The sequence below is a fragment of the Dromiciops gliroides genome, chromosome 3 (assembly GCF_019393635.1).
Source record: "Dromiciops gliroides isolate mDroGli1 chromosome 3, mDroGli1.pri, whole genome shotgun sequence".
NCBI classification, from domain to species: domain Eukaryota; kingdom Metazoa; phylum Chordata; class Mammalia; order Microbiotheria; family Microbiotheriidae; genus Dromiciops; species Dromiciops gliroides.
Genome location: NC_057863.1, coordinates 282,119,507 through 282,142,642, shown reverse-complemented (window position 1 = coordinate 282,142,642; position 23,136 = coordinate 282,119,507). Strand labels below are relative to the sequence as shown.

At 37.6% G+C, this 23,136-nt stretch overlaps 1 protein-coding gene across 1 annotated transcript in view; it reads left to right on the top strand.

Moving 5' to 3' along the window:
- The first annotated feature begins 566 nt into the window (after window positions 1-566).
- SYTL5 (synaptotagmin like 5) overlaps window positions 567-23,136 on the top strand; it is a 256,002-nt gene continuing 233,432 nt past the window's right edge. The window contains 1 exon segment of the mRNA XM_043996939.1: window positions 567-881. The gene's annotated coding sequence lies outside the window, so the exon portion shown is untranslated.

Here is a 23,136-nt window from a genome sequence, read left to right as displayed (position 1 = left end):
GAAGCTCCCTGCGCACGAGGAGGTGCCGGCTTGTACTGTGATCTGGGGATGTGAACCACAGGAGGCGCTACTGCATTGGCTCCGGAGCAGGGCAAAGGCGGGGGACAGAGAATGCCCAGCTTGGGGCAGCCTGAGCTGGCTGCAGTGGTCGGTGAGGGAGAAAACATGCATAGGGGGAAGTGAGGATCAGGGGCTTGGGGCTCGGTTGGCAGCCACGGACCCTGGCAATGCTGCTGCGCAGCGTGTGTGGGAAGGGAGGTGTGGGGAGGCACAGGTGAGTATCCCTGGAAGGCGATGAACCCGGGGTTTCAAGGTGATGCTATGGTGTTTGGGCAGGGGCTTACAAAGGTGCCGTGAGGCGGAGCAGAGAGGAAGATAGGAGTTGAGGTCAAGCGTCAGGCTGTGTATATGTGTGTGTGTGTGTGTGTGTGTGTGTGTGTGTGTGTGTGTGTGTGTGTGCGTGTGTGTGTTTCGTGGGGCGGCAGCAGAATCCCCAGGCTAAGCTTCCTAGCTCTGTTGGCTTTGCTAGGGGCCGCCCCCAGGCTGGGGAAGAGGGGAAGGGAGGAGAGCAGAGAAGCTGATAGGAAGAAGGCTTCAAGTGTCCTACGTTTAGGGATAATAAGGAGTCAGCTCTCTAGGCTCTCCGTAAGGTTACCTGAGTGGGGCGGGCATTGTGTGGGAAAAGGCTGGTGCGGAATGTGTGAGTCACACTGATCTCCCGGGGCTCCAGAAGTCAGGATTTCTCCTCGGGGCTCCGGATCCCCATTCGCACCAAGTCCTCAGCATTTATCTGGCTCCTTATTGCAGGATGGCGCCAGGCGACAGCTACAGCTCTTCCAGAGTCTTGGCAAGTCCCGTTCCAGAATCCAGGTGAAGTCCAGGTAAATTACTATTTGATGCAGGTCTTCGATACAACTCGTGTGTGTGTGTGTGAGTGTGTATGTGTGTGTGTGTGTGTGTGTGAGTGTGTGTGTGTGAGTGTGTGACAGAGAGAGAGAGAGAGAGAGAGAGAGAGAGAGAGAGAGAGAGAGAGAGAGAGAGAGAGAGAGAGAGATGGAAGTTAGGTTTAAAAACAAAACAGTGAATGCCGAATCCTTAGGCAGAGTGAAATGTGATGCTGTTATGTTTCACTATACCCCTAGTACCTTCAAATGTCCCAGTAATTCTATTCAAGTGGAGAGAAATAAAGTGATTTTTAAGCCACACCCCAATCCCCCCCCCAACTCTTTATATTCTAAGCCCTATGGGAGGTGGGCTCACAGACCTAAGATTTACTCCAGTCGTTTGCTTTGTGATATGCAATGTGTTTTATTGGAGACCGAGATAAGACTTTGGAACTTTATCTTTCTTAGGAAAAATATCTGCATTTGTGTATGTAATCATCTAGTTATTTATAGGATGAGAAGGTTGATCAATTTTCCCCCAGGGTACCAGTGATGTGAATCTTACAGTTAGGCTAAAGTAATTCAGCAAAATAATCCATGTGGATGTCTTATTTTAACTTATTCCAAAAATTTATAATAATAAAACTGAAGTAGTTAGCTTCATTTCCTTTACTTTTAGACATGTATCAAAGCCCCTTTATGAGGACCAGTTCTGGTTTCCTGAAACATTTTAACAATAGCTTTGTGTGGTCGTTCCCTGCCAATCGCTGCCCCCCTCCCCCCACAGTTGGAGAAATACACTTCCACTAAACATTCTTAACATAAAGGTGGGGAAAGATTGAAATAACCTCATTTGGGTGTCTAGAGTATTTTGTGAACATGTGCCCATTATTGTTAAGGATAGTCTCCTAGAATATGGACATTTATAACTTCTCTTGAGGGATATTGATTCATTATCAATGCCTGCTTGTTTGATGAAATTTCAACAGGTGGTCTTATCTCTTACCAAAGTGTCATGCCTGTGATATTAACCAGTCTCCACAGGGGTGTAAGGAAAGCTTCCCCTCACCCCCAGAAAAAAATCTACTAGTATATCTTCCAATTGATGGCAGAAAAAAAGGTGGAGAGTATTTTCCTCTAGTCAATTAACTTGTTCTCTTCTGATTCCTGCCTGGTACATTTTGTTTTAGATATACCAGTCTATATGAGACAGGAAGAATTGCCTTCTTGGTAGGACATTCTTAAAACCTGCAGTAGTTTAATTAAATCACAGTGGCACTCTCCTAAAGCTGATCAAAAATGATTTGAAGGATGAAAATTATTGCAAATGCATAACATTTGGCCCCATGGCTGGCAGTATATTTTTAAAGGAATTCAGATGTTGAGAAGTGAACGATGTGGCCTCTCACTAACTGCACATAATACAAAAAGAGAAGTGAAAGGATGAGGGTTTTTTGATTTTTGGGGAAAGGAATCGTTTGAACTCAGATTGCATCAAGGATAATGAATATTAGAAGTTGAATCACAGAACTACAGTATTTTGGAGCTGCAAGAGACCTCAGAGATCCTTAGTCACAGACTCTTTATTTTACAGAGGAGGAAACAGATTCAGAGAAGTGAAATAATTTTGTTAACAGAGTGAATAATAATAGTAGTAGATATGGAAGGCATGTCTATAGAGTTCATTCTTTTATTCACAAATGTAAGTAAACATATATCCAAGTGAGAGTTGTCCTTGTTAATGAGACTACTATTTTTGTTTAAAAAAAAATTACTCAAAATTTTTTTTTCAAATTCTCTTTTAGACTTTTCTAAGAGCCTGTAGCAAGCATATTGCTTTAAATATCCACAGTGATGCTGAAGGTTCATCTTTTCAGGGCAGATTTAATTTTATGCAAAATGCCAAAAGTCATGTTATGTCAAAGTTGGTGAATGTGGTAGATATCAAGCTAAGGTTTTGGTCAGAAAAATGAGGTGATTGAGATAATGATATAAGCTCTGAATCTGAATACCATTGTAAAAAATACTACTAGAGATGTTTTTAGCATTATAGGAATAAATGCACAACCTTTTATAGAGACTACTTTGACAGACAGCACAGTTGAATTTTGGTGTATTTGTTTGAAAAATGAGTCGTTTATAGTCTCACTTTTTACTCTTCTGAAAAAAAATGAAAGATGTTTAGGAATTAGCAAAAAGAATTAGATATAGAGCCAATTTTTAAGTATCTGCAGTAATTGGAGACAGGATTAGGAATAATAGCCAGCACTTTTTTTTTTTTTTGCAGGGCAATGAGGATTAAGTGACTTGCCCAAGGTCACACAGCTAGTGTCAAGTGTCAACACTTTTTGAAATGAGATAGCATCAGATATATGTTAAATAATAGAGCAGGGATGAAAGAATCTGGTGGCAGAGACCCTTTCTACTCAGCAAGTTTGATTTTCTTTCATTTGAAAGATATGTAGAGGTTTTAACATCAGAGAATCATCATTCTATATTACAAACAATTTTGGATTTTTCTAGTTTTTGAAAAAAATTCTGGGTATTTGAATTCTGGCAAAGAATAGTTTGTTATATTAGGAAAGCAGCTATAAATCAAAGAGATAATTTGAATGCTCAGCTAAATAAATTATCAAGTTTACTAGGACAGTAAAGATTCCCAAGGTAACATGAGCAATTCTGATTTCTTTTTCTTTTCTTTTTCTTTTTCCTTCTTTCCTTCTTTCTTTTTCTTTTCTTTTCTTTTTTTTTTTTTGCGGGGCAGTGAGGATTAAGTGACTTGCCCAGGGTCACACAGCTAATGTCAAGTGTCTGAGGTCGGATTTGAACTCAGGTCTTCCTGAATACAGGGCTAGTGCTTTACCCACTGAGCCACCCAGCTGCCCCCAACATGAGAAATTCTTAACTAGGTTCTCTGAGCATAATGGTACTTTTCCAATATCTAATTGGGCATGTTGAGAAGATGTATAAAATTCTTAAGGCCACAAGGGGGAGCATTTACAGATGCATTTATCAATACTTCAGAGATCTATAGTTTCCTTGGTCCTTTTAGAGACACAGATTACAACCCTTCTATAGCTTGGTGGATGCTCTACATGAGTTTCTGTGAGTCCAAAATTCATCACCCCAAGGGCAAAATTTCAGTGAGCTTCTTGGATCTTAGGCTGATCTTTGGACAACAGACATGAAGACCATTACTAAACTCCCACTTAAAGTCTTCCCAGCCTCATGGGAACAGCCAGAGCTCAAACTCTGCAGAATCCTTTTAGAATCTAAGCTTATCTCTATACCATTGATGAATCATCAGAATATCACTTTGCTGGAGGATGGAGACTATTGTCTAAATCAGGTGCTTATTGGGGAGGGGAGGTGGGGAAGAAGCTCTTCATTTTCATCTTCTGTAACTTCAGAGGGACATGTTGACCTTGGAGAGAGTACAGAAAAGGATAAAAACAAAATAACTTGAGAAAATAAGACCTATGATGGAAGATTAAAGGACCTTATAGCGTAGTAGAATTTAGTCAGAACTGGTCTCAGATTCTGAGCCTGGTTACCAGTGTAATCTGGAGCAAGTCACTTAACTTCTCCTGGAATTGTTTTCCTTACCCATAAATTGATTGCAATTGTACTCTATGTCCTCAGGGGTGCCTCACAGCTCTAAATCCTATGATCTAGCCACTCTGACCCTAAAACTTCTGTGTGATTATGTATCCCAAGGAAGAGGGGGCTAGGAAAGGACAGGTGAACAGGACGGGGGAGGGATTAATTCAACATTTATTAACTGCCTGCTGTGTTCAGAACACTGAAAAGTAAGACACATAGTCTAAATAAAGTATAATCTCTACTCCTGTAGAATTTGTAGTTTATTGTCAATCAATCCACAAGGATTTATTAAATGCCTATTATGTGCAAGACTCTGCTAAATGCTGGGGATATAAGTACAAGAAATGAAACAATCTCTGCTCTTGAAGACAGTGAATCTGCCAGAGGAAGGTGACAACATTACTTGTTTATTCCCTCCTAGGCATCTGGGGAAGCTTGGAGAGCAGGCCACAACTTTAAAAGCTGATAGCTTTGATTGGTTGTGGAGGCCTATGCAAAATAATATTCCATAGCCAAAATTAGCCCCACTTTCCATTGACTACCAAGAAACTGGTTTTCCACTGGGAGAATCTGGCTCATCACGTAGTAACCACCTTTGGACATTTTTCCTTTGATATCTGAGAAGGTGGTTACTGTGAATAGTTGTGAGCACTAGGCTTACTTTTCCTTCATACCAAGTTCAAATACAAGAGATGGGAGAAATTCAGTAAAAGGAAACTGATTGATTTGCCAGGCCATGGTTTATTTTCTTTTTCTTTCCTTTTTTTTTTTTTTTGTGCGGGGGCAATGATGGTTAAGTGACTTGCCCAGGGTCACACAGCTAGTAAGTGTCAAGTGTCTGGGACTGGATTTGAACTCAGGTCCTCCTGAATCCAGGGCCGGTACTTTATCCACTGTGCCACCTAGCTGCCCAACCATGGTTCATTTTCATTTCTTACACAAATATAACCAGCTGAGTAGAAACAGACTATGTCATCTCAGTTATTTCTATTTCTATTTCATATGAAGTTGGAAGGTTTAGCAGTATTTTTTTTATTAGACCTCAGAAAATCATACATTGGTTACAAAGGGTATTGGGCAAGAAGGGCTCAGTCAGAAGAATGAATTGCCTTGGACCCCTGATCCAATTAACATATTGAATTAGATTCAATATGTTAAAAAATTGATTAGCATTTATCCTCATTTTGCTCCCTTCCAATTATGCAAAATTTTAAAAGAAACAAACTCCCTTATTGACTATATCCAGAAATGCACATTTCATTCTGTACTTTTGCATTTTGAGTCCATCGCCTCTTTTAGGAGAAGCCATGCTTCAACTTTGTTCACTGGACTTCATTGGAGTCATAACAACTGGATTCCTTTAATTGATGAGAGTTCTACATTCCTTCAAAGTCCCATTTCTATATAGACAAGTAAATAAGCCAATAAGCATTTATATTGTGCCTTCTATTTTCCAGATACTTGCTAAGGACTAGAAATACAAATAAAGGGAAAAGCAGTTCCTACTCTCAAGGAGTTCACACTCTAACAGGAGACAATATGCTGTTTGCATGTATAAATAAGATATATAAAGGATAAATTGGAGATAATCTCAAATAGTCAAGTTAAAGGTGCTGTGCCCATCAGAGTTAAACTGCCCATGAGTAGCCTGCCTATACACATACATACATACATGTTGTTTGGTTATTTCAGTCATGTTGAACTTTGTGACCCCATTTGTGGTTTTCTTGGCAAAGATACTGAAGTGGCTTGTCATTTCCTTCTCCAGCTCATTTAACAAATGAGAAACTGAAGCAAACAGGGTTAATTGACTTTCCTAGAGTCACACTAGGGTTTTCTAGTGTCTGAGGTCAGATTTGAACTCATAAAGAGGAGTCTTACTTTATTTTACGCACATGTATGTATATGTGTGTGTGTATGTAAATACATTTATGTATATATACACATATATGTATATATGCATATACTATACACACACACACACACATATATATGGAAAGAGAGGGGGCATCATGAAATTATCAAAATCAAATTAATTCAAATTCATTTTATTTCTTAAAAATGTATGCTATGGGAAACACTGCTTCACTTTGACGTTAGCAGGACCAATGTTTTATTGAGAGGGGGTGCTAAATGTGCCTCCTCAAGGTGCTATCTGAATAAGCCACCAGGTGGCGGTGTGGGCCAGAACTGCCCCAGCTCACTAACTAGACAGGCACAAGTGAGTTGTCATCCTGGGAGGGATGCTGTATCTAATTGAGCCACTTGATTGTGCTCAGACATTGAGCTTTACCACTTAGAGCCTACATGAAGTACTAGATTTTATTAGTGTTAGCTTTCCCCCCTCTGCTTCCTAGGGTATGTAAGGGTATGAATGCATTCCCTGCAATAATTCATAGTTTATCAAATGAGTCAGCTCCAATATTCTTGAGACTCTAAATTCTTTTCCAATTCCATTTGACAAGAAAGGATTCCTCACTCACAAGTAGATTAAAAAGACTTTACCACAGGGAAAATGAAACTAACAGTTTTGCCTTTAAAACATCAGAGGAGCCAATAATCTACTGCTCCCAGTGAAGTCTGAAAATCTCACCTCCACCTACCCAGCCTTCTGCTCTGCCTAGGAAGGTATTACCTAAGACCATATTAGTAGAGAATTGACCTTCATACATTTTGATCTCAGAGGTACATGAAGTGGGGCAGTTTCTTTCTTGGCTCACCACTTTCAATTTCCATCGTCTGGTTAGACCTTTTGTAGCAACTGCCACTTGAACTACTTTATAAGGGCTCTTCATCATCCTTCTCAATAGTCAGTAGTCAATAAGCATTTATTAAGCACCTACTATGTACAAGACACTGTACTAAGTGCTGGAGATGCAAATGCCAAAAAGAAATCTAATGGAAAACCCTGGGCACTGAGAGACCTACCCGATGTAGACTTACGGGAAAACATGGGCAGGGGAGTTTCACCATGTGGGGCTGCATTGATAAAGGGAGTATGTGATAAGAATTTCAGAAGGGGCCATATTTGTTTATTCAATTATACAACAATAAAACATAATTAATTAAATATCTTCTGTGTGTAGAACACTCTGCTAGGGGCCAGAGGAGATACCAAGTTGAGCTAAGAGATAGCTTTCTCCACCTCTCAAGATACTTTCAGGTTAAATAGGGTGTTGTCAACTCCACAGATGGTAGAAATCATGCTATTCAGTAATATCAATTTATATTTATTACTGTTTCAAACTAGAACCCCCAAATGAGCATCAACTTATGATTTTTCATTCATCATATCTCATAAGATTAGTAAGGCTCTGTCCTCTGTGTTCAGATTGATATTATAACTTAATTCAAGTATACTGCAAGGAAGGTACTAGATGTTGGGAAAGATAAAGTTTAGATAACATACAGTCACCACCCTTCCTTTATGAAACCTGAAGCCTAGTCTCTCTAACCTCTCTCCTTTGATGTTAGCCTTCACTTTACCACTTAAACACTTAAACATAGACTGCCTCCTCTTTTCTTTCCCCTAATTGTTCTCCAACCAGATGTGAACATTTAAAGGGCAAACACCTTGCCTCTATTTCTTTGTTTTTTTTCAGAACCTAATCAGTGCTGAGCATGTGATGTCTGATTATTACCATTAACTAGTATTTATTAACTCATAGTTTGCAAAGCACTTTTCTCAGAAAGATCCTGGCCCTTTTTGGCCAGTACATGGATTTATATAACTGATCCAGGGTTAATGGTGTAGATCTTAGCTTATATAATAGAAAAATAAGAGGATCATCACAGGGGTCTCAAACTTCAATAGTATAGTGCTTAAGCAGATGAGCTAAGCACCCATGTTCCCACCTCCACAAGTAATGCCTGTAATTTTTAGTAACTGCCCTTGTGAAACAGTTTTGTAAGATATGCCCCAACAATGTGCTTTACATTTGCACCTAGATGACTCAGTAGAGAGAGCCTGAAGTTAAGAAGACCTGAGTTCAAATTCCACATTAGACACTAATGACCCTAGGCAGGTCACTTAACCTCTGTTTATTTCAGTTTCATCATCTGTAAAATGGAGATAATAATAGCACCCACCTTGCAGGATTATTGTGAGGGCCAAATGAGATAAGAATTGTAAAGTGCTTAGCTCAGTGCCTGGTACATAGTAAGTGCTATATAAATGTTAGCTATTATTTATATGTTTATTATCCTTTCCTTTCAATTTTTACAGCCCACATATTTTTTGTTTGTTTGTTTTGGGTTTTGTTTTGTTTTGTTTTGTTTTGCAGGGCAATGGGAGTTAAGTGACTTGCCCAGGGTCACACAGCTAGTAAGTGTCAAGTGTCTGAGGCAGGATTTAAACTCAGGTCCTCCTGAATCCAGGGCCGGTGTTTTATCCACTGTGCCACCTAGCTGCGCTTACAGCCCACATCTTAAGGCAAGGCATTGGGACCTTTAGCTTAGATTACTGCACTAGTGCCCTAACTGGCCTCCCCACTTCCAATTGGTCTCATCTCCAATTTACTCTACATAATTGTTGCTGTTGTTCAGTCGAGTCTGACTCTTTGTGATGCCATCAACCATAGCACTTGAGGCCCTTCTGTCCTCCACTAACTCTCAAAGTCTGTCCAAGCTCATGTTCACTCTGCACAGTGCTACAATGTTTAATCTTGTAAACTACAGATATGCTGGTATCTTTTCAACTTCTATGAAGGATAAATTCTTCTATCTAACCTTTAGGTACTCTCATCGTGGCAAGCCTACCTTTCTGTCCTTATCTTCACCACCTTCCAGGGTCCTTGCAAATTGAACTATTCTCCATTCCCCACATGCCCCCTCCTCCTTCCTTCAGAGTGTTTGCGAAAGCAGTTCTCTCCTCCTGGGATGTTGTCCCATATTCCATCTCCACATGTTAAGTCCCTCCCCTTCTTTTGAGGCACAGCTCAAATGTCATTACTTCCCCCAACCCCCTCAAGCCTTCTCTTCCATCAAAAGTGAACTGTCCCATCTTCTGAATTGTGTTAACTCTGCCAGAATAAAGCTAAGACTCAGAGAAAACGACTTGTTGGATGACTAGAAACTAAAGTTGCACTGGCCTCACTCTGATTTCTTACTGCCAGTGACCATCCTCATATCCTTAAATACCAAGTTTACTTTACTTCTCTGGGCCTCAGTTTCTTTACCTGTAAAATGAAGGTAGGCTAAAAAGGTACCTTCCATCTCTAAATTTTATTATAAATAGCAAGCATGAAGGTTTATGCTAGAAGTAGGAAATGAAGAGTGGGGCAGTCAAACCTACTTATATATTTTTTAACTTGGCCAAATTCTACATTTTCAATAAAAACTTATTTGGTGACGATAACCAACAGATCACTGACCTCCCCCAACTCTCATCCTTTATCCAAAATATCTAGAGGTTGTTTTGCCACTTAGGTGACAATAACCACCAAATCACTGTTTACCCCTACACCTGTCCTCCATACAAAATAATTGGGGGTTGGTTTGGCCCTTGGATCAGGAAAATACGACATGGAATTTTTGCCCTCCAAGTCTGTCCTATAACTTCTGGTTTTGTTTTGTTCTGCTTTGAATTCTGAACTGAAGAAATAAAATGGCTTCTAGCTTGTTGTTGTTGTGGTTCTGAGATTCCAAAAGCTTTTGGCCAAGATCCTGCAGCCAAATGTATTTGGGCTATGATTATAGCACAGCCACACCAGGCACAGGTATTTCCAGTCTCTTGTACACTTAAGGAGATGTGCCCTGGCTTCTCTGTGTCCATCCATATCAGGGTGGCACATGAGCATAGTGGGACCACGCAGTTGGTGTCTAGGATACTCCTTCCAATGGGCAGTGGAAAGAATTCTTGTTTGAAGCCAAATGACCACGGTATAAATAATCATCCTACCATTTGCTTCCTGTGTGTCTAATTCCTAAAGAACTCAGATTCCTCACCTGTAAAATGAGGGTTTTAGCAAAAAGGGTCATGGCTTTTCTTCCTTCTGTATGTGGGCTGGCAAGTTGCATGTGAATGATACCAGGTGATTCAATAATCTATACCTAAGATACACTGGACTATGTAAACAGGGAATTTGACCCTTATTTTTCTCCTGTATAGGTACACAAGGAAGTCACAGCAAGGGTAAATAACAATGTATTACACATCTTTCTTTATGAGGGAAGAGAGAATTCCCTTACCCCACCTGCAGATATGGATCATATTTATTGACATCATGTCTTGAGCATAATAGAGATCATCAATCAATTCTACAGGGCTTACAGGCTAATTCTTAGTAATTCCCATGCTATTCCCTGCCCATCCTTTCTAATAGCATTGTAGTATATTTAAACATGGAGGCAGATAACAAAAAGACGAAAACAAACAAAAAATCCTTTTGCTTGTGAATGCTATAGCCATCCTTTATAGTGCCCGCCCTGCTCTGAGTCATACTATTGCTAATTGGATGAGAGAGAACAATACTGCCACTGAAGATAAGAGCTGCATGGAAAGGAAATAAGTGAAAGTATGTTGATTCTGCAAAATATTACTGATGAAATTTGTGGTATGGAACCTTCATTTGTTATTTGTAGTTGTTTTTTTTTCTGTAGACCTAGTCAAATATAAATATTTGCAGAAACATTTCTCAGGATTTTCTAGTTTTGTTTCATATTGTTTTATTTGGTTAAATGTGTTTTGGGGTTTTTTTGTTTTTTGTTTCCTTTTAAAGAAGCAGATAAAGGGCTACACTTGATGCTAGTTGTGTGACTATGGACAAGATCCTTAGTTTCTTTGAACCTCAGGCAACTCTCTAATACTCGGAGCTGAAATTTGGTTGTAATCTCTTTAGCCATGGTTTCTAGGGAATCTGAAGATTGTCAAATCACCTGATCTGTTTTCCAGATTTGTTTTTAAAATAGTAGATACATTACATTTTCTTTTCTTTTTTTTTGTCATTTGATTTTTTTCTAATATTTCTTGTCTACTGGAATCACTGAGTTTGATTTGCTTTCTTCTATTCCTTTTTTTTTCAGGGAACCCAATACTTGGGTAAGATTTTCTACCATCAATTTTAAGCTTTTCATTTCTATTTTTTCCTTCTATTTTCCCCAATTTTTTATTTCACTAATAATTTCATTTTTCTCTTCTTTGATTTTGTCCTTCTATTTTTGGAGCTTTCTATTTTCAGGAGAAAATAGACCTCTGAAGTTCTGCCTGTGTATGTTGTGAACTTAATTCTTCTTGATTTCTCTCTTAATCAGCAGTATTTCTTCTTTGTGTTTATTGTATTCTTCTGTTTATACATATTTCCAGGCTCAGTTCCTCATTTACAACTTTAGTTCATGGCCAGATCTGAATTCTTGGATTGGATAGTCAGGCTCTATTTGGTTCTGTCTCCAATGGGGGGGGGGGGCTTTTCCTTATGGCTTCCACCTCTCTTAGAGCATCTTCATTCAGTCAGAGTGCTGTGAGTTTCTATTTAACTTAGCATGTCCCCAATAAAAGCACTAAAAAACTTTTGGCCTATGTATCTGAGCTCATGTTGAATTCTCAGACCACGTTCCTCTTTCAGGTCCTACAGGCTTGTGTGTGTGTGTGTGTGTGTGTGTGTGTGTGTGTGTGTGTGTGTTTAGTCCTGGGCAGCAAAAACTATTATTTCCCTTTATATTTCCTGATCATTCATTTAGTGTCTTCTTTATATCTTTATGAGAGAGTATGGAGGAGAGCTGAGCTCCTTTATGACCTTTCACATTTCCATCTTAACTGGAAGTTTGTATTATTTTTTCATGTTTTCATCAAGGCTACCTCTGATGTATGTGTATACCATGCTTAATGATATTTTGTATAGATGAAAATATATCTTGCATAGGCATAGTAGATAGATAATGAAGTGGACCCAGAATTAAATAAGAGGAAGGAAACAGTATGGATTATGTTTGAAAATGGTACAGCATTTTTGATAATCCGGCTCTATTTCCTGCTACATAAACCCATTTATTTATCATCAATGTCTTTCTGGTGATGCTACATGGATGAAAATCATGGAATCCTTTAGTCTCCAAATAATCAGAATTATCAATGACCCAGAGGGCAATGGAGAGATGGATAGTGGTCAGAAGTAGACTGTAGTATACATTTCTAATGATGAGTGATAGGGGAAAGGACATAAAAATGATCATTCAGAAAATGTATGAGCAAAGTAGAAGGTAGGCTGGCCATGTGGGGAGAACCTGAGTCCTGCCCTGGTATCCTCAAAATGTTTGAAGATCTAGATCAGGTGTTCTTAACTTTTGTCCCTTTTGTGGTCTTGGAAAGCCCTTGGATGACTTGTCAGAATAATGTTTTTAAATGCATTAAACAAAATACATATGATTGCAAAGGTAATCAATAATATTGAACTCTAGTTCAAAAGAAACAAGTTCACAGATTCCAGGTTAGGGATACCTAACCTAGAGGAAGACTTCTATCTACTGGCTAATTTCTCTATGGAGAATTTCACAGAATCACAGAATTTGAGAGTTGAGAGGGACATTTCCAGTCATTTAGTCCAACCCACACCACAAAAGCAATCTGATACAACATACCCAACAAGTGATCATTCAACCTATGCTTAAAGAATTCCAAATAAAGGATAATTTACTATTTCTTGAGTCAGTCCAATTCACTTTTGGGTAGCCCTAACTGTTCGGAAGTTTTTCCTTACCTAACAGTAGCTAGCATTTATATAGGACTTTAAAGTTTACAAAGCACTTTCCATGTGTAATCATATTTAAACAAGCATAAACTTATCTCTGCAATTCCACACATTGCCTGGTTTGATTCTCAGGGGGCCAAAACCCAACAAGTACACAAACAAGTCTAATCCCTTTTCCACTAGACAGTCTTTCAAAAAACCTGAAGACAACTCTTCTCTCTTACCATAGTTTTCTGTTCTTCAAGCTAGGTGTCCCCAAGTCCCAATTCTTGGGATTTGTTGTTCACGCATTTCAGTTGTGTCTCACTCTTTGTAACCCCATTTGGGGTTTTCTTGGCAGACACTGAGGTGCTTTACCATGTCCTCCCCCAGCTCATTTTGCATTTGAGGAAACTGAGGCAAACAGGATTAAGTGACTAGGCCAGGGCAACAATGCTAGTAAGTGGCTGAGGCCAAACTTGAACTCAGGAAGATGCTTTCCTAACTCCAGGCCTGGCACTTTATCCTCTGTACCACCTTGCTAACCCATTCTTGGGAGGGTATAGACAAAAATGCCAAATAATGAGAAAACATAAGATAGGATGGAATCTACATCATTGGGGAAATGCCTCCACCATTAGGCTCATGGATCTACTTAACAATCAAATAAGAAACAAGAAAACAGGCCATATGGGTTGTTAGTTGCTGATATCCTTTTGATTGCCCCACTCACCCTTTTTTAGAAACACTTTCTATCATGGTTTCCTTTCTTTAGGAATCTTTCCTTCTTCAAGGTACCTAACTGCCATTAAAATTGTGTTGCTTCTAAACAAAACTAATGCAACCAAAATTATAGGGAAAGGAGAAAACTGAGAAAGAATTTTTGCAACCAATATCTCTGAAAAAGGCCTCATTTCTCAAATATTTAGAAAATGGAGTCAAATTTGTAAAAATAAAAGTCATTCCCCAAATGATAAATGGTCAAAAGATATGAACAGGCAGTCTTCAGACAAAGAAATCAAAGTTATCTATAGACATATGAAAAAATACTCTAAATCTTTATTGGTCAGAGAAATGCAAATTTAAAAACTCTGAAGTACCACCTCACACCTATCAGATTGACTAATATGACAAAAAAGGATAATGTGGGATGTTGGAGGGGATGTGGGAAAACTGAGATGCTAATCCACTGTTGATAGACTTGTGAACTGATCCATCCATTCTGGAGAGCAATTAGGAATCATGCCCAAAGAGCAACCAAACTGTGCATACCCTTTGATCCAGCAATACCACTGCTAGGTTTATATCCCAAAGACATCCAAAAACAGAGAAAAGGATCTATTTGGGTTTTCTCAATCTTCATAATATTTTATTTTTTCCAGTTACATATAAAGATAGTCTTCAACATTTGTTTTTATAAGATTCTGTATCTTTTTTTTTGCAGGGCAATGAGGGTTAAGTGACTTGCCTAGGGTCACACAGCTAGTTAAGTGTCAAGTGTCCGAGGCTGGATTTGAACTCAGGTCCTCCTGAATCCAAGGCCAGTGCTTTATCCACTGTGCCACCTAGCTACTCCCAGATTTTGAATTCCAAATTTTTTCCCTCCCTCCTTGCTATTCTCCCTTCCTAAGGCAGAAAGCAAGCTAATATAGGTTATATATGTACAATCACATTAAACATATTTCTGCATTAGTCATGTAGTGAAAGAAGAATCAGAGCAAAAGGGAAAAACCTCAAAAAACAAAAAGAATGAAAATAGTATGGTTCAATCTGCATTCAGATTCCACAGTTCTTTTTTTTTCTAGACATGGAGAGCATTTTCCATCATGAGTCCTTTGGAATTGTCTTGGATTGTTGTGTTGCTGAGAAAAGATAAGTCTATCACAGTTGATCATCGCACAATGTTGCTACTACTGTTTACAATGTTCTCCTCATTCTGCTCATTTCACTCAGCATAAGTCCACTTAAATCCTTCCAGTTTTTCTGAAATCTGCCTGCTCATCATTTCTTATAGCACAATAGTATTCCATTACATTCATATACCACAACTTGTTCAGCCATTCTTCGAATTGATCGGCATCCCCTCAATTTCCAATTCTTTGCCACCACAAAGAGAGCTAAATATTTTTGTAGATGTAGGTCCTTTTCCAAGAGGATCTACTTAGTTTTTTGTTTTTTTGTTTTTTGTTTTTTTGCAGGGCAATGAGTGTTAAGTGACTTGCCCAGGGTCACACAGCTAGTAAGTGTCAAGTGTTTGAGGCCAGATTTGAACTCAGGTCCTCATGAATCCAAGGCTGGTACTTTATCCACTGCACCACCTAGCTGCCCCCCCAAGAGGATCTATTTGTATAAAAACACTTATAGCAGCTCTTTATGTGGTGGCTAGGAATTGGAAATTGAGGGCATACCCATCAATTGTAGAATGTCTGAACAACTGTGGCCTATGATTTTGGTGGAATATTATTATTCTGTAAGAGATGAGAAGCAGGGTGATTTCAGAAAAAACCTGGGAAGACTTACACGAACTGATGCATACTGAGGTGAACAGAACCAGAAGAATGTTGCACACAGTAACAACAATATTGTTCTATGAAGAACTGTGAATGACCTAGCTATTCTCAGCAATGCAGTGATCTAAGACAGTCTCAAAGGACTAATGATGAAGCATGCTATGCACCTCCAAAATAAGAACTGATACTGATTGAACACAGAATGAAGCATGCTATTTTTCACTAATTTTTTCTTTTATTCAAGTCTTCTTATACAAATAGACTAATATGGAAATGTTTTACATAATTCCACATATATAACCTTTATCTGATTGCTTATTGCTTTAGGGAGAGGGGATGGAGGGAAGGATAGAATTTGTAATTCAAAACATTAAATAAAATTATTATTAAAATTTTAAAAAATAATAAAATTGTGTAGCTTCTAGCACAGATTTCTTTTGTATATATTTGTTAAGGGCTAGGGACCATTTCTAGTCCTCACAACATATATAAGGACTTCCTTGGATGAGAATCTTCAAGTATAGTCATTTTATTGGGTTTGTGAAAAGAAAGATCACTATAAAAATGTTAACAGATATATCTAATTCCAAGTCTATTTATTGTCTCCTTTCCAGTTTCATCTACCAAAGAATGCAGAAGGATGAGGCTTACCTTTTAGAAAGTTCATTTTTATTCTCAACTGCTTTTTGCTGTTTTATAAGGTGATGCTACTTGTTGCCTAAGCTAACGTTACCCTTCTCTGTCAGTAAGTCATTCATTAAGCATTTATTAAGCACCTACTATGTGCCAGATACTGTGTTGAACACTGGGAATAAAAATAAAGACAAATAATCATTCTTTCCCTTGAGGAACTCATAGTCTCTGCCATGTATTTCTGCTGGATCAAGAGATTTGATGTTTATATGTTGACACAGCTTTAATGTCTTTAAGCTTGCAAAAATTAAAAAAAATGGACAAAATTTAAAGATAGCTTAGGTTGGAGGTTCTGTAATTAATTAAATGTAGCCTTCTTTTATTTATTCTTTTTTAATCTAGTATTTATTTTTATTTTACTACAACCAGTTAATGATCTGACAAAGCACAAAGATTGATCTTTTGTTTTATATTGCATAAATATCCCCCTATATTTCCCCTTCCTCTCTCAGAAAGCCTTTCCATATAACCAAGAATATTTTTAAAAGAAAAAGAGGTAGACGAGATAAAACCCCACAACTAATCGGCAGAACTGAATAATGCATAAAAAACCTCTGAGAATATATACAATGTTCTACAACTGTGAACCTCACACCTCTACAAAGGAGTGGGTATAGGTATCTTCTAATAGCTCTTCTTTGGCACCATGCTTGTTTCTTATAAGTTTGTAACATTCACTTTTGATCATTCTGTGGTGGTTATTTACATGGTTAATATATTTATGGGTTTAAAAAATTCTGCATAGGGGGCAGCTAGGAGGCGCAGTGGATAGAGCACTGGCCCTGGATTCAGGAGGGCCTGAGTTCAAATCTGGCTTCCGACACTTGACACTTACTAGCTGTGTGACCCTGGGCAAGTCACTTAACCCCAATTCCCTCACAAAACAAAACAAAACAAAACAATAAAACAAAATTCTGCATACTCTATACTGAATCAGCTCATTTAAATTTTTCCATGTTTTTCTGGATTCATCATATTTGTCCTTTATTATAGCACATTACTATTACTGTTTATATTTAGCTATTCCCCAATTGATAGGCGTCTACTTTGTTTCCAGTTCTTTGCTACCACAAAAAGTACTGTTATATATATTCTGGTGTAGATAAGGACTTTTAGAATATGGACCCAAATAATAAAATCTCTGAGTCAAAGGATGTAGACTTTTTATTCACATTATTTGTATAATTCCAAAATGATTTCCAAAATGGTTGTAACTAAATAAACAATGTACTAGTGTGCCTCTCTTGCAACAACCTCTTCAGTGTTAACAGTACTATTTTTTGCCAACTTTGCCCATTTGCTGAGTATAAGGTGAAATCTCAGGATTGTTTTGATTGGATTTCTTTTATTATTGGTTATTTGAAGGACTCTGTCATATAATAGTTAATAATTTGTAATTCTTTTCAGAACTATTTGTTCATATACTTTGATCACTTTTCTATTGGGGAATAGCTTTTGGTTTTTATGTGTGTGTAGGCACATGTATACATTATATAAATGTAAATATTTTATATGTTGGAAAGGTTTTATATGTATGTATATACATATATTAGTGGTCTATATGTTTTAGAGTCCAAACTCAACTAGAATTTGATATAAAGATTCTTTTATACATTTGATAGCTTTTCTTCTTATTAGAATAAAGTACATTAGTTTTATTTCTGTAGAAACTTTTTAATTTTGGGAATCAAAATTATCTTTTTTATCTTTCTTAAATTACTCTGTCATTCATCTGGATAAGAATATATCTCCTACCCACAGCTGTGGAAGTTATGTGATGTACTTATAGATTTTTATGATATGAATTTTAATATCCAGGTAGTGTATTTTGAAATGATTATGGAGCATAGTATAAAATGTTGGTCTAAGCCTAATGTCTTCTAGATGACTTTGTAGTTTTTCCAGCAATTCTTATCAGAAAGGGAATTCTTTACTAAGCAATGCTTCACATTCATACACAATGCTTCACTGAGTTGTTGAATTCCTTCACTTCTTATTCTCCCCTTTCTCTTCTCTTCTACTGATCTACTTATCTATTTTTTTTTTTGGTGGAGCAACAGGGGTTAAGTGACTTGCCCAGGGTCACACAGCTAGTAAGTGTCAAGTGTCTGAGGCCAGATTTGAACTCGGGTCTTCCTGAATCCAGGGCCAGTGCTTTATCCACTGTGCCATGCGGCTGCCCCCTACTTGTCTATTTTAAAGTAATTCCAAATGGCTTAATGATTCCTGCTTTATATTATAGTTTGAATTTTTGAATTCCTATTTCCCCAACATTTTCCCCTTTCTCATTATTTTCTCGATATTCTAGATCTTTTGACTTTTGAAATGAATTGCTATTATTTTGTCAAGTTCTGCATAGTGTACCTTTGATGGTTTGATTGGAAGAATATTAAAATTGTAAATTAATTTTTTTGTATTGTCATTTTATTATATTGGTATAGCCCAATCTCTATCCATTAAAGTTGATCTTTATTTCCTTAAGGAACACTTTGAAATTGAATTCGTACAAGCATTTTGTGTGTTTTGGTTGATTAGGTCACAAATATTTTATGTATTATGGAGTTATCCTAAATAGAGTAATTTTGAATGAGAGATTTCCCTTTCTCTTAATTCTTCTTGGATTTAATTATAATTATACAAAATACTTATGATTTTTGTGGGTTTATTTTGTGGTCATTAACTTTGCTGAAGCTATTGTCTCAATACCTTTGCCAGTTGCCTGGGATCTCCAAAATAAATCATCATGTCATCAGCAAGTCGGGATAGTTTTATATCCTTTCCCCCAGTCTTAACACATTGAATCTCTTTCTCTTATCTTATTACTTTTCTAAGCATTTCTAGATTAACACCAAATAATAGCAGTGAAGTGGACATCCTTACTTTATGGCTATGTTTATTGGGAAAGCTTCTAGGGTAGTCCCATTGAATAAGAATTTTGCTTTTAGTTTTAGATGAATACTTCTTATGATATTAAAAAAGATCCCTGGGGCAGCTAGGTGGTGTAGTGGATGAAGCACCGGCCCTGGATTCAGGAGGACCTGAGTTCAAATCCGCCATCAGACACTTGACACTTACTAGCTCTGTGATCCTGGGCAAATCACTTAACCCTCATTGCCCCAAAAAAAGAAAAAGCAAAAAAAAAAAAAAAAAAGATCCCTGTATGTCTATGTTTATGATATGCAAGTTTTAGGCTTGTGAGTAATTCATAAATCTTTGAAGTGGATAGAGTTCCGGACTTGTAGTTAGAAACACCTGAGTTCAGATATTTGCTAGCTGTGTGATTCTGGGCAAGTACCTTAATCTCTATTTGCCTCTGTTTCCTAATCTATAAAACAGGGATAATAACAGCACCTATCTCTCTTTTGCTCACCTTAAAACACTATAGAAAAGCTTTAATCTATTGGTTTATCTCTTTGTTATTTATTTGCTTGTTAATTTGTTTATCTTGGCCCATGTATTATAATGTATATTATTTTACTCCATGTCCATTGTTACCTTCAGATCAATCAATGTTAGTGCACCTGTTGATTTAGTTTAGAGGATCTTGTCAAGTTTATCATAGAATTTTTCTATGTTGTCATCCTTTTCAGTAGATTTTGACATGCATCTTCATGTTGGCCTCTTCGTGTATATTATGAGTTCTGTAGGGCAAGATGACAAAATATCCTTTAAGTTAATGTGTCTTGTGAACTTTGGGTGCATGAGGAAACAAACTCTTCTGATATAAATCTGGAGGTGATTTAGTTTCTAGTAGTGTGTCAGTTTGTTAGTTGCTCAACAAAGTATGATCAGTTAAAATATGTTTGTGCGTCTTCTACAACTGTGTCATTGTCAATGTCTTCTTCCTTTTTTCTACCACTCCATTATTGTCCCTACAGAAATTAGCCAAGTCGAATAAGAAAGAAATCTGCTTTGTGATTTTGCCTGCATTGTGCGTCACCATGGCTAAAAACTTCAAAACTTGCATAGCTTTGGTCACCCAACCATGCTGTCTTCCTGCTGGGGTATCCAGGCTACCATGCCTGCCTCTTCATCCTCCCTACAGGAGCTCCAGCTGCTGTTCTGAGGACCCGCTGATTGGGGAGAAGAGCTCACTACATCTAGCCATGGCCAGCCATCCAGTCATGCTTTCATCCTGCCATGCAGTCTGTTGTCCACTTTCCCTACCCCTTTCCACCTCTTGTTCTGAGAACAGTAATCAAATCAGCACCACCTTTGCCATTAAAAAGCGTGTGACAATAAACTTCCCTTTAACTACCCTTACCATTTCTGCTACTTGACCCTCCCCTAGCCACCACTCCTCTACATGTGCTCTTGTCCTCTTTCAGAATGTAAGTTCCTTGATCCCAGTGGCACTTTGTCTCTCTGTCTCTCCCTTTGTCTCTCTGTCTCCCTAGTACCTTATGTACTAAAGCACCTCAGAATTAGTAAGTGCTTAATAAAATTTTTTTCACTTATTCATTCATTCTTTATAGTTAGCTAGGCTGTTCCTTAGACAATAGGACTGTTTTGTCATTATATTTGTACTTTAAAGCCTTTCCAGGGAAGATATTGTTCCATTTGAGCCTTTGAAGAAACAGAGTGCCCTCCATACTACGTTCATGCATCAGAGTTGGGCTTTTGCTCAGGTTGACTAATATTAACATTCCTCAAATGTTAGGAATCATGTCAGTTGTATATGATTTGAAGGGGACATTTTTAGTTTTGGGTGAAAAATGAAGTGTTAGAATAGTCAATCTATTTTTGAGTGCTTGTTTGGGAACCAGTGAAAGCAAGAGTAAACTCATAAAAATTCGGCATAATGTAGCTCTCCAAAAAAGCATATGGTCTTTTATGAAACCAAACATTGGTGACATAACTAAAACATAGGATCAAAAGCAAATCAGATGTTTTGCCAGCTAGTACTTGGTCCATATGGCTTTGTGTTGTTAGTATTTTGTCCCTACACCTCCTCCTCATGTGTGTCAATGAAGATCTAGAAATTCCATAATTAGCCAGCCCATGGCTAATTCAGATTTAGTTGTAGTTTCTTATTTCTGTAGTTTCTAGAAATTCTCAGCTTTTTGGAAAACTTATTAATTTTTAGCCTTGAAATCAGTTGTCAAGAGGAGGTTCACACTTCATTGAATTAAGACTTAGACTCTGCCTGAGTTGACTATACTGTCCAACATATCTTTCCAACCTTGCCCCCCATCCCCCATACACATTTTCCAGCTAAACTATCTGAATTCATCAATATTAAGCAAACATTTTTAAAATGCTTTCTACATTTAAAGTGTTATGTTAAATGCTATGGATACAAACATTGTCCTTGTCCTCAAGGAATTTATAGTCTAGTGGGAGTCATGTGGCATAAGCCTGAATATAAAATAGTAAGCATAGTATGCCCAGAACTAGTTGAATCCTATTTTTTTTCCTTTTCGTAGCCTTAGTACCTAGCATTTAGTACCTAGTATCTTATATATAGTAGGCATTTAACAAATATTCACTAATGCTGGCAATAATAATAATTTATATGTATATATTATATATAATATTTACAAAATATACATCTAATTACAACCCCATGAAGTAGATTATATGATTAGGAACTATCATCATTTTACATTATGAGAAAACTGAAATTTAGAAAGATTAAGAGGAGTGTAGTAGAAGGAGCACTGGTTTTAGAATCAAGGAACTCAGGTTATTATGGTTCAAATCTTGACTCTGCCTCTTACTTACTACCTGTTTGACTATGGGCAAGTAAAAGAAAGAGATTGAAGCAGGAGAAGGACAAGGTCCTTCTAGCTCTAAATTTATGAACCTAAACTCCTATGACCTGTTCAATGACCTGCATCAGTTAGCACATGTCAGAGACAAGATTCTCACCCAGGTCTCTTGGCTCCAAGTCTAGAGACTCTTCCATTATAGCATGCTGTTTCTCAATTGTGATCAATCAGCCAAAAAGTGTTTATTAAGTACCTACTATGTGCTGGGTATTGTGCTATACCAGGTAGATACAAAAACAAACAAACAGAAAAAAGAAACAATCTCTAGTCTCAAGGAACTAACTCTCTATTGGGGAGACAACATGTACATATATGAGTATATAAAAATCGATACACAAACACATGTATAATACAAAATAAATACAAGGAAATTAGGGAAAGAGAACACAAGTAGCTGAGGAGATTAGGAAAGGTTTCATGTAGGTAGGGAAAGGAAAGAGAAGAGAAGGAAATAAGCATTTATTGAGTGTCTGCAAATGTTTACAAGTCATAAGTGTTTACAAATCTCATCTGAGATTAAAGTGGTGCATAAGTTGTTTCTTGTAGAATTGAGGAAGGATTTCATTCTAGCATGAGAGATGACCAATGAAAAGGTTCAGATGTGGGAGGTAGAGTATCATGTGTGAGGAACAGAGGAAATACCAGTTTTTGGACTGTAGAGTATGGAAGTGAGAGTGATGTATAATGGAGGCTGTAAATATAGATTGGGACCAGACTTTGCAGAGCTTTAAAAGCAAAATAGATAAGTTCATATTTTATCCTGGAAGCATTAGGGAAATTCTAGAGTTTGAAGTGGAGAGTGACACAGACAGATCCGTGACTGAGGAAAATCACTTTGGCAGAACTGTGAAGAATGGAGTGGAGAGACTTAGGACAGAGAGACCATTACATTGTAATTGTCTATGCAAAAAGTAAGGAGGGTCTAGACTAAAGTGGTAGCTGTGTAAGTATAGAGAAAGGGTGAGATGTGAGAGATGTGAAGATAGAAACAGCAAAATGCAGCAAGTAATTG